We start from the raw sequence: 12,241 nt of genomic DNA on the forward strand, positions 1-12,241 counted from the left end.
GCCTGGTGGGCTACAGTTGATGGGGTCACAAAGAGTCAGACACGACTGAGCAACTAAAGAACAACACAACTATGGTAGACTATTATTCCTTCATGTAAATACACAGTACTTCACCTAACTTCCAAAATTTTGAACAGTTCAGTTCAGTTCAGTCGCTCAGTCGTGTCCAACACTTTGCAACCCCATGAATCGCAGCATGCCAGGCCTACCTGTCCATCACCAACTCCCAGAGTTCACTCAAACTCATGTCCATCGAGTCAGTGATGCCATCCAGCCATCTCATCCTCTGTTGTCCCCTTCTCCTCCTGCCCCCAATCCCTCCCAGCATCAGAGTCTTTTCCAATGAGTCAATTCTTTGCATGAGGTGGCCAAAGTATTGGAGTTTCAGCTTTAGCATCAGTCCTTCCAGTGAGCACCCAGGACTGATCTCCTTTAGGATGGACTGGTTGGAACTCCTTGCAGTCCAAGGGACTCTCAAGAGTCTTCTCCAACACCGCAGTTGAAAAGCAGCAATTCTTCGGCGCTCAGCTTTCTTCACAGCCCAACTCTCAGATCCATACATGACCACTGGAAAAACCATAGCCTTGACTAGACAGACCTTTGTTGGCAAAGTAACGTCTCTGCTTTTGAAAATGTTATCTAGGTTGGTCATAACTTTCCTTCCAAGGAGTAAGTGTCTTTTAATTTCATGGCTGCAGTCACCATCTGCAGTGATTTTGGAGTCCAAAAAAAAATAAAGTCTGACACTGTTTGCACTGTTTCCCCATCTATTTTCCATGAAGTGATGGGACCAGATGCCATGATCTTCATTTTCTGAATGTTGAGCTTTAAGCCAACTTTTTCACTCTCCTCTTTCACTTTCATCAAGAGGCTTTTTGGTTCCTCTTCACTTTCTGCCATAAGGGTGGTGTCATCTGCATATCTGAGGTTATTGATATTTCTCCCGGCAATCTTGATTCCAGCTTGTGCTTCTTCCAGCCCAGCGTTTCTCATAATGTACTCTGCATATAAGTTAAATAAGCAGGATGACAATATACAGCTTTGACGTACTCCTTTTCCTATTTGAACAGTTAGGATATTCCTAATTTTATATTATAAATAATGCTGTGGCTGTTGATACTTCATGTACATAAATAAATATGTTTAGTTCTAATTGCTCTCTTAGGATAGAATCCTTGGGATGGAAAGATTAGATTAAAGGGTAGGAACATTTTAAAATTTTTATTTATCTATTTTAATTGAAGGATAATTATTTTGCAGTGTTGTGATGGTTTTTGCCATACATCAGTATGACTCAGCCATAGGCATATACATGTCTTCTCCTTCCTGAACCTCCTCATACCACCCTCCCCACTCCATCCCTCTAGGTTGTCACAGAACTCCAGCTTTGGGTGCCCTGCCTCATACATCAAACATTTTTAAAAACAAATATAATCCACCAACCATAAAATTAATTATTTTCAAGTGTGGAATTAAGTGGGTTTTAGTATATTTACAACGTTGTATAGCCACCACCACTCTCTAATTCTAGAAAAAAATACGCAGTGCTTCACAAATTTGCATTTCATCCTTGTGGGACAGCCATGCTGACCTTCTCTATATTGTTCTGATTTTAGTATATGTCAGGTAAAGCAAACACAGTAGGAACATTTTTATGTCTCTTGATAATATATGGCAAATTTCCTTGAGGCAAATGTATACCCAATCCATTCCCATCCAGCAGCTTATAAGAATGCTTCTTTCCCTGAAACTTTGCTGACAGTTTTTAAAAATATATTGCCAATATCACTGAAAATTACATTTTATTGTTTTGTCTTTCTGATTAGCTCTTCTTCCTCTTTAGCTGTTCTGTAGAGATATGTCATCCACTCTATTTCCTTTGCAGGCATATACTGTGGGCAGTCACATGCACTTGGCTGCCCCCTCTCTGTGGATAATGACCATGCATCCATACTCTACCCTAACGTCTTTCTAGCACTACAGCCCAGATATCAGGCTGCTTGTGGGGCATGACTATCTACATTAGACAGCATATCAAATATGCTCATATCTAAAGTCAAACTCATGTCTCTGGTTCTCAACTTCCCAACGTAGATAGTGATACCACTAGCTGTTTCATGGTCATCTTAACTTCGCTTTCCTCCATATTTAATTAGAAATCCAAGTTTCTTGATTCTGTCTCTTATGTCCTTTCTCACATCCTTTCATTCTGCTCCACTCTCACTGTCACCTGTCTAGTTCTACCTTTTATTAAGTCTATGGCACTAGCCTACTCACTTCACTATACTTCCAGTATTTATCCACATAATTCATCCTACATGTGGCTATGAGAATAACCTTCCTAACATACTGTTTTTACCATCTCTTTCCTCCTATTCTGGAACCTCCAAAGCCTCTGTCTTGCCTGTTGGTAAAGTGTTAGGATAAACACTTGAGGCTCGCCATGTTGTTGCATCATTCTAATTTTATTTCCTGTATGCCTTAGAAAAACTCTATGTTCCTCCTTCAGTATATTCCTGCTCTTCCCACTCTTGTTTTTACAAAACACCTCGCATGACCTCTTCTCCAGTCTCCTCCTGTTGAAATTATCCTGAGTTTTCAAACTTAGAGGCTCTGCAAAGTCTTCCTTGATTCAACTAGCTGTGCTTTCTCCTTTGTTTCCTCCTTGACTGTTTGGTTTTAGACACCAATTTTATAGCATTTTCAGCAAAAAAAATAAGAAAACTTGCTAAATAATGTTTTTATTACATGATTGTTTTTTTACTTTATTTTACTTTACAATATTGTATTGGTCTTGCCATACATCAACATGAATCCACCATGGGTGTACACGTGTTCCCCATCCTGAACCCCCTCCCACCTCCCTCCCCATACCATCTCTCTGGGTCATCCCATACACCAGCCCCAAGCATCCTGTATCCTGCATCGAACCTAGACTGGCAATTTGTTTCTTATATAATATTATACATGTTTCAATGCCATTCTCGCAAATCATCCCACCCTCGCCCTCTCCCACAGAGTCCAAAAGACTGTTCTATACATCTGTGTCTCTTTTGCTGTCTCGCATACAGGGTTATCATTACCATCTTTCTAAATTCCATATATATGTGTTACTATACTGTATTGGTGTTTTTCTTTCTGGCTTACTTCACTCTGTATAATAGGCTCTAGTTTCATCCACCTCATTAGAACTGATTCAAATGTATTCTATTTAATGGCTGAGTAATACTCCATTGTATATATGTACCACAGCTTTCTTATCCATTCATCTGCTGATGGACATCTAGGTTGCTTCCATGTCCTGGCTATTATAAACAATGCTGTGATGAATATTGGGGTACACGTGTCTCTTTCAATTCTGGTTTCCTTGGTGTGTATGCCCAGCAGTGGGATTGCTGGGTCATAAGGCAGTTCTATTTCCAGTTTTTTAAGGAATCTCCACACTGTTCTCCATAGTGGCTGTACTAGTTTTCATTCCCACAAACAGTGTAAGAGGGTTCCCTTTTCTCCACACCCTTTCCAGCATTTATTGCTTGTAGACTTTTGGATCATAGCCATTCTGACTGGTGTGAAATGGTACCTCATTGTGGTTTTGATTTGCATTTCTCTGATAATGAGTGATGTTGAGCATCTTTTCATGTGTTTGTTAGCCATCTGTATGTCTTCTTTGGAGAAATGTCTATTTAGTTCTTTGGCCCATTTTTTGATTGGGTCATTTATTTTTCTGGAATTGAGCTGCAGGAGTTGCTTGTATATTTTTGAGATTAGTTGTTTGTCAGTTGCTTCATTTGCTATTATTTTCTGCCATTCAGAAGGCTGTCTTTTCACCTTGCTTATAGTTTCCTTTGTTGTGCAGAAGCTTTTAATTTTAATTACATCCCATTTGTTTATTTTTGCTTTTATTTCCAATATTCTGGGAGTTGGGTCATAGAGGATCCTGCTGTGATTTATGTTGGAGAGTGTTTTGCCTATGTTCTCCTCTCGGAGTTTTACAGTTTCTGGTCTTACATTTAGATCTTTAATCCATTTTGAGTTTATTTTTGTGTTTGGTATTAGAAAGTGTTCTAGAAAGTTTCACTCTTTTACAAGTGGTTGACCAGTTTTCCCAACACCACTTGTTAAAGAGGTTATCTTTAATCCATTGTATATTCTTTCCTCCTTTGTCTAAGATAAGGTGTCCAATCAGTTCAGTTCAGTTCAGTCACTCATTTGTGTCCAAATCTTTGCGACCCCATGAATTGCAGCACGCCAGGCCTCCCTGTCCATCACCAACCAACTCCCAGAGTTCAGTGATGCCATTCAGCCATCTCATCCTCTGTCGTCCCCTTCTCCTCCTGCCCCCAATTCCTCGCAGCATCAGAGTCTTCTTCAATGAGTAAACTCTTCGCATGAGGTGGCCAAAGTACTGGAGTTTCAGCTTTAGCATCATTATTTCCAAAGAAATCCCAGGGCTGATCTCCTTCAGAATGGACTGGTTGGATCTCCTTGCAGTCCAAGGGACTCTCAAGAGTCTTCTCCAACACCACAGTTCAAAAGCATCAATTCTTGAGCACTCAGCCTTCTTCACAGTCCAACTCTCACATCCATACATGACCACAGGGAAAACCATAGCCTTGACTACATGGATCTTAGTTGGCAAAGTAATGTCTCTGCTTTTTATTTTTTTTTTAGTTGTTTATTTTTTTAATTTTAAAATCTTTAATTCTTACATGTGTTCCCAAACATGAACCCCCCTCCCACCTCCCTCCCCATAACATCTCTCTGGGTCATCACCATGCACCAGCCCCAAGCATGCTGTATCCTGCATCGAACACAGACTGGCAATTCTATTCAATTCTTACATGACAGTATACACATTAGAATGCCATTCTCCCAAATCATCCCACCCTCTCCCTCTCCCTCTGAGTCCAAAAGTCCGATATACACATCTGTGTCTTTTTTCCTGTCTTGCATACAGGGTCGTCATTGCCATCTTTCTAAATTCCATATATATGTGTTAGTATACTGTATTGGTGTTTTTCTTTCTGGCATACTTCACTCTGTATAATTGGCTCCAGTTTCATCCATCTCATCAGAACTGATTCAAATGAATTCTTTTTAATGGCTGAGTAATACTCCATTGTGTATATGTACCACAGCTTTCTTATCCATTCATCTGCTGATGGACATCTAGGTTGTTTCCATGTCCTGGCTATTATAAACAGTGCTGCGATGAACATTGGGGTACATGTGCCTGTACATGTCTCTGCTTTTGAATATGCCATCTAGGTTGGTCCTAACTTTTCTTCCAAGGAGTAAGCATCTTTTAATCTCATGGCTCCAGTTACCATCTGCAGTGATTTTGGAGCCCCCCAAAATTAAAGTCTGACACTGTTTCCACTGTTTCCCCATCTATTTCCCATGAAGTGACTTTATAGTTCCTCTTCACTTTCTGCCATACGGCTGGTATCATCTGCATATCTGAGGTTATTGATATTTCTCCCGGCAATCTTGATTCCAGCTTGTGCTTCTTCTAGCCGAGCATCTCTCATGATGTACTCTGCATAGAAGTTAAATAAGCAGGGTGACAATATACAGCCTTGATGTACTCCTTTTCCTATTTGGAACCAGTCTGTTGTTCCATGTCCAGTTCTAACTGTTGCTTCCTGACCTGCATACAGATTTCTCAAAAGGCAGGTCAGGTGGTCTGGTATTCCCATCTCTCTCAGAATTTTCCACAGTTTATTGTGATCCACACAGTCAAAGGCTTTGGCATAGTCAATAAAGCAGAAATAGATGTTTTTCTGGAACTCTCTTGCTTTTTTGATGATCCAGCAGATGTTGGCAATTTGATCTCTGGTTCCTCTGCCTTTTCTAAAACCAGCTTGAACATCAGGAAGTTCACAGTTCACGTATTGCTGAAGCCTGGCTTGGAGAATTTTGAGCATTATTTTACTAGCATGTGAGATGAGTGCAATTGTGCGGTAGTTTGAGCGTTCTTTGGCATTGCCTTTGTTTGGGATTGGAATGAAAACTGACCTTTTCCAGTCCTGTGGCCACTGCTGAGTTTTCCAAATTTGCTGGCATATTGAGTGAAACACTTTCACAGCATCATCTTTCAGGATTTGAAACAGCTCCACTGGAATTCCATCACCTCCACTAGCTTTGTTCATAGTGATGCTTTCTAAGGCCCACATGACTTCACATTCCAGAATGTCTGCTCTAGGTGAGTGATCACACCATTGTGATTATCTGGGTCGTGAAGATCTTTTTTGTATAGTTCTTCTGTGTATTCTTGCCACCTCTTCTTAATATCTTCTGCTTCTGTTAGGTCCATACCATTTCTGTCCTTTATCGAGCCCATCTTTGCATGAAATGTTCCCTTGGTATCTCTAATTTTCTTGAAGAGATTTCTAGTCTTTCCCATTCTGTTGTTTTCCTCTATTTCTTTGCATTGATCACTGAGGAAGGTTTTCTTATCTCTTCTTGCTATTTTTTGGAACTCTGCTTTCAGATGCTTATTTCTTTCCTTTTCTCCTTTGTTTTTCGCCTCTCCTCTTTTCACAGCTATTTGTAAGGCCTCCCCAGGCAGCCATTTTGCTTTTTTGCATTTATTTTCCATGGGGATGGTCTTTATCCCTGTCTCCTGTACAATGTCACGAACCTCATTCCATAGTTCATCAGGCACTCTATCTATCAGATCTAGGCTCTTAAATCTATTTCTCACTTCCATTGTATAATCATAAGGGATTTGATTTAGGTCATAACTGAATGGTCTAGCGGTTTTCCCTACTTTCTTTGAGTCTGAATTTGGTAATAAGGAGTTCATGATCTGAGCCACAGTCAGCTCCTGGTCTTGTTTTTGCTGCATAGAATAAAATCAATCTGATTTCGGTGTTGACCACCTGGTGATGTCCATATGTAGAGTCTTCTCTTGTGTTGTTGGAAGAGGGTGTTTGCTATGACCAGTGCATTTTCTTGGCAAAACTCTATGAGTCTTTGCCCTGCCTCATTCTGCATTCCAAGGCCAAATTTGCCTGTTACTCCAGGTGTTTCTTGACTTCCTACTTTTGCATTCCAGTCCCCTATAATGAAAAGGACATCTTTTTTGGGTGTTAGTTCTAAAAGGTCTTGTAGATCTTCATAGAACCATTCATAGGTGTGTGGATTTATCTCTGGGCTTTCTATTTTGTTCCATTGATCTATATGTCTGTCTTTGTGCCAGTACCATACTGTCTTGATGACTGTGGCTTTGTAGTAGAGCCTGATGTCAGGCAGGTTGATTCCTCCAGTTCCATTCTTCTTTCTCAAGATTGCTTTGGCTATTCAAGGTTTTTTGTGTTTCCATACAAATTATGAAATTATTTGTTCTAGCTCTGTGAAAAATACCACTGGTAGCTTGATAGGGAATGCATTAAATCTGTAGATTTCTTTGGGTAGTATACTCATTTTCACTATATTAATTCTTCCAATCCATGAACATGGTATAGTTCGCCATCTATTAGTGTCCTGTTTGATTTCTTTCACCAGTGTTTTATAGTTTTCTATATATAGGTCTTTAGTTTCTTTAGGTAGATATATTCCTAAGTAGTTTATTCTTTCATTGCAATGGTAAATGGAATTGTTTCTTTAATTTCTTTTTCTACTTTCTCATTATTAGTGTATAGGAATGCAAGGGATTTCTGTGTGTTGATTTTATATCCTGCAACTTTACTATATTCATTGATTAGCTCTAGTAATTCTCTGGTGGAGTCTTTAGGGTTTTCTTTGTAGAGGATCATGTCATCTGCAAACAGTGAGTGTTTTACTTCTTCTTTTCCAATTTGGATTCCCTTTATTTCTTTTTCTGCTCTGATTCCTGTGGCCAGAACATCCAGAACTATGTTGAATAGTAATGGTGGAAGTGGGCACCCTTGTCTTGTTCCTGACTTTAGGGGAAATGCTTTCAACCTTTCACCATTGAGGATAATGTTTGCTGAGGGTTTATCATATATAGCTTTAATTATGTTGAGGTATATTCCTTCTGTTCCTGCTTTCTGGAGAGTTTTTATCATAAATGGATGTTGAATTTTGTCAAAGGCTTTCTCTGTGTCTATTGAGATAATCATATGGCTTGGTTTTAAATTTTTATTGAAATATAGTTGATTTACAATATATCATGTTAGCTTCAGGTGTATAGCAAAGTGATTTAGAGATATATAAAGATATATAATATTCTTTCTAAAAATTATTTTCCATTATAGGTTATATAACATATTGAATATAGTCCCCAGTAAAGCAGAAACCCTTATTTTTTTAAACTCTCATTTTGTTAGCATTTACTTTATGACATGATATTCTACTCTGTTTAGTTACATCAATTTTTAAAATTAATTTATTTTTTATTGAAGGATAATTGCTTTACAGATTTTTGCTGTTTTCTGTCAAACCTCAACATGAATCAGCCATAGGTTCCAGCCATATATCCCCTCCCTTTTGAAATTCCCTCCCATCTCCCTCCCCATCCCACACCTCTAGGTTGATACAGAGCCCATTTGAATTTCCTCATCCATACAGCAAATTCCTGTTGGCTATCTATTTTATATGTGGTAATGTAAGTTTCCATGTTATTCTTTCCATACATCTCACCCTCTCCTCCCCTCTCTCTATGTCCATAAGTCTATTCTCTACATCTGTTTATCCATTGTTGCCCTGTAAATAAATTCTTCAGTACCATTTTTCTAGATTCCCATATATATGTGTTAGAATACAGTATTTATCCTTCTCTTTCTGACTCACTTCACTCTGTATGATAGGTTCTGGTTTGTGCACCTCATTAGAACTGACGCAAATGTGTTCCTGTTTATGGCTGAGTAATATTCTGTTGTATATATGTACCACAACTTCTTTATCCATTCATCTGTTGATGGATATCAGGTTGCTTTCATATTCTAGCTATTGTTAATAGTGCTGCAATGAACAATGGGATACGTGTGTCTCTTTCAGTTTTTGTTTCCTCAGGGTATATGCCTAGGAGTGGGATTGCTGGGTCATATTGTGTTTTTTTTCCTAGTTTTTTAAGGAATCTCCATACCTTTTTCCATAGTGGCTCTATCAATTTACATTCCCACCAATAGTGCAAGAGCATTCCCTTCTCTCCACACCCTCTCCAGCATTTATTGTTTGTAGACTTTTTGATGAGGGCCATTCTGACCAGTGTGAGGTGATATCTCATTGTAGTTTTGATTTGCATTTCTCTAATAAGAGTGATGTTGAGCAGCTTTTCATGTCTTTGTTGGACATCTGATGTCTTCTTTGGAGAAATATCTGTTTAGGTCTTTTCCCACTTTTTGATTGGGTTATTTGTTTTTTCTGGCATAGAGTTGTATGAGCTGCTTGTATATTTTGGAAATAAATCTTTTGTCAATTGTTTCATTTGCTATTATTTTCTCCCATTCCAAGGGTTGTCTTTTCACCATGCTTATAGTTTCCTTTGCTGTGCAAAAGCTTTTAAGTTTAATCAGGTCCCACTTGTTTACTTTTGTTTTTATTTCCATTACTCTAGGAGGTTTGTCATAGAAGATCTTGCTTTGATTTATGTCATCAAGTGTTCTGCCTGTGTTTTCCTCTAAGAGTTTTATGGTTTCTGGTCTTACATTTAGGTCTTTAATCCATTTTGGGTTTATCTTTGTGTATGATGTTAGGAGGTGTTCTAATTTCATTCTTTTACATGTAGCTGTCTAGTTTTCCCAGCACCATTTATGGGAGAGGCTGTCTTTGCCCCATTGTATATTCTTGCCTCCTTTGTCAAAAACAAGGTACCCATAGGTGCATGGGTTTATTTCTGGGCTTTCTATCTTGTTCCATTGGTCTATATTTCTGTTTTTGTGCCAGTACCATATTGTCTTGATGACCTTAGCTTTGTAGTATAATCTGAACTCAGAAAGGTTGATTCCTCCAGCTCTGTTCTTCTTTTTCAAGACTGCTTCGGCTATTTGGGGTCTTTTGTGTTTCCATATGAATTGTGAAATTTTTGATCTACTTCTGAGAAAAATGCCATTGGTAATTTGATAGGGATCACATTGAACCTGTAGACTGTGTTTGGTAGTATAGTCATTTTCACAATATTGATTCTTTCTACCCAGGAACATGGAATATCTCTCCATCTGTTTTTGTCATCTTTGATTTCTTTCATCAGTGTCTTATAATTTTCTGTGTATAGTTCTTTTGTCTCCTTAGGTAAGTTTATTCCTAGATATATAATTCTTTTTGTTCAAGTGGTGAATGGGATTGATTCCTTAATTTTTCTTTCTGAATGGTTTGTTGTTAGTATATAGAATAGTTACATAGGTATTTTTATTCATCCCCTGGTGATGATGGTTTAGTTGCTGAGTCATATCTAACTGTTGCAACCCCATGGACTATAGCCCACCAGTCTCCTCCATCCATGGGATTCTCTAGGCAAGAATACTGGAGTGGGTTGACATTTCCTTCTCCAGGGAATCATCCCAACCCAGGGATTGAACCCATGTTTCCTGCATTACAGGCAGGTTCTTTACTGTCTGAGTCACAGGGAAGCCCCATATTGACCCCCCACCACCACACTATAAATTTCTTTAGCTCAGGAATCATATCTTCTTCATTTTGGCATGTTTCATAGTACCTCTCCAAGCACCTTAAATGTAGATAAGAGTTCCATAAATGCTTGAATAAAAGAATGATAAAGACTGCTAACTTTTTTTTTAAGAACTACTAATGACTCAGTTTCAGGAATGAATTCTGTACTAAGAAGTTACAGATGCCAGGCAGCTCTGATGGCATGACTTCTTCTTAATCCCTCATTCTCCACATCCAATCCATCAATGAATATTGTCAACTCTACCTCCAAGATATCTGTAATCAAACCTCTCTTCTCTACCCCTACTACTTCCTCCCTAGAACAAATCACCATTATCTCTTACCTATAAAAGCCTTTTTAAACCGGTTCCCTCACTTCTACTCCTGCCCTGCCTAAATCTAATAGCCTAGTGAGATCTTTGTAAAACTTAGATCATCGTCACCTACTTAACAATCTCCAGTAGCTTATTTCCCACTACACTGGAAATAAAACACAAACTTCCTACCTTGACCTTGAAAACTCTGTGATCTGGCCTTCACACTTTCCCCAGCCTCACGTCCCTGTACTATCTACCTTGCTCACCATGTTCCAGCTCTGCTGAGCACTGATCCTCATTGTCATGTTTTCTCAAAGCAGAATTAGTAGGTTCTCTTGGTTCTATTGAGGTTCTCACTGTTACTGGACATTGTCTTTGGGCTTCATGCATTTAGTAGTGGAGATGATTTAGGGAGTGGCCAGAAGCAATTCTAAAGGTTTTTGAGACTTGACTTTGGACAAAGTCTTTGTGGAGTTCATCATTTTCCTGAAAATTGGTACTGCAGTACTGAGTTTGAGCTGAAGGAGATATTTGGCTTAAAAGGAAAAGAAAGGAAATCTTGTATTATTCCTGCAGTCATTCCCAAGGAACACTATGGTATTACTGATAGAAACTAAGGCTAGAGGACAAACATCCTCCACCTTCTTTATCACTCTGGGTGTTGGTTTAGGAAATTGGGCATCATAGCAGAAGCTGACTCAACAGATGGTATTCTGTGAACATGTTGTCATTTTCCCTGTGTGCTCATATGAAGTCGCCCTCAGCCCTCTGGTGTTACACCCTTAGCTTTTATATATACAGGGAAGAGAAAAAAAAAAAAACTCTCTTTCATTATTCAGATTCTTGACTTGCTCCCCTTGCTCCTAGAAGCTGCGAAATATGCACCATCCACCTCCTTGCCTTTGGGATCATTGACAAGAAACAGTCTATGATGGGTACGTTTTATCTGCCTCTACACAGATATGTAAACTAGAATATGCTTCACAGCCAAGTCTGAAAGAGAATTCTAAGTACTGTGTTTCTAAACTACTAAGCATTTTTCTAGCCCCTAATATTTGCAGAGCTCTCCCACTTCTTTCATATGGTTGCCTCCCTCCAACCTCCTTTAGAAACATAGGTATCCCCGTGTTTTAAAGATTCTAATGTGAAAAAATGGAGAAATGAAAGCGGAAAAGTCAAGTGTAAAGGCCCTAACCAAATGAGGGTATTACTCTTTACTTTCATACTTGGAAAGCCAAAAGACACCCCTTGACACACATCACAGCATTTGAGGGAGTCTTTACTCCCAACCCAGCATTCCCTTCCTTTCTTATTCACTACCCTGGGCTTCTTTTTAGCCTTGAATGGAT

At 38.9% G+C, this 12,241-nt stretch overlaps 1 protein-coding gene and 1 non-coding gene across 3 annotated transcripts in view; one reads left to right on the plus strand and one right to left on the minus strand.

Moving 5' to 3' along the window:
• Positions 1-12,241, plus strand: part of SHROOM4 (shroom family member 4) — a 261,858-nt gene that overhangs the window by 190,743 nt on the left and 58,874 nt on the right. Inside the window, exon 1 of one of the 2 annotated variants that reach the window (XM_070291695.1) lies at positions 11,765-11,827. The exons of the other annotated variant lie outside the window; for it this stretch is intronic. The gene's annotated coding sequence lies outside the window, so the exon portion shown is untranslated. Of the gene's footprint in view, positions 1-11,764; positions 11,828-12,241 lie in introns of those variants that run through there. 2 annotated transcript variants of the gene reach the window in all.
• Positions 1,534-1,637, minus strand: LOC138931245 (U6 spliceosomal RNA). Its single transcript, XR_011446492.1, has one exon. It is a non-coding gene; the product is annotated as a U6 spliceosomal RNA (small nuclear RNA).

Source organism: Ovis canadensis, chromosome X (assembly GCF_042477335.2).
Source record: "Ovis canadensis isolate MfBH-ARS-UI-01 breed Bighorn chromosome X, ARS-UI_OviCan_v2, whole genome shotgun sequence".
NCBI lineage: Eukaryota > Metazoa > Chordata > Mammalia > Artiodactyla > Bovidae > Ovis > Ovis canadensis.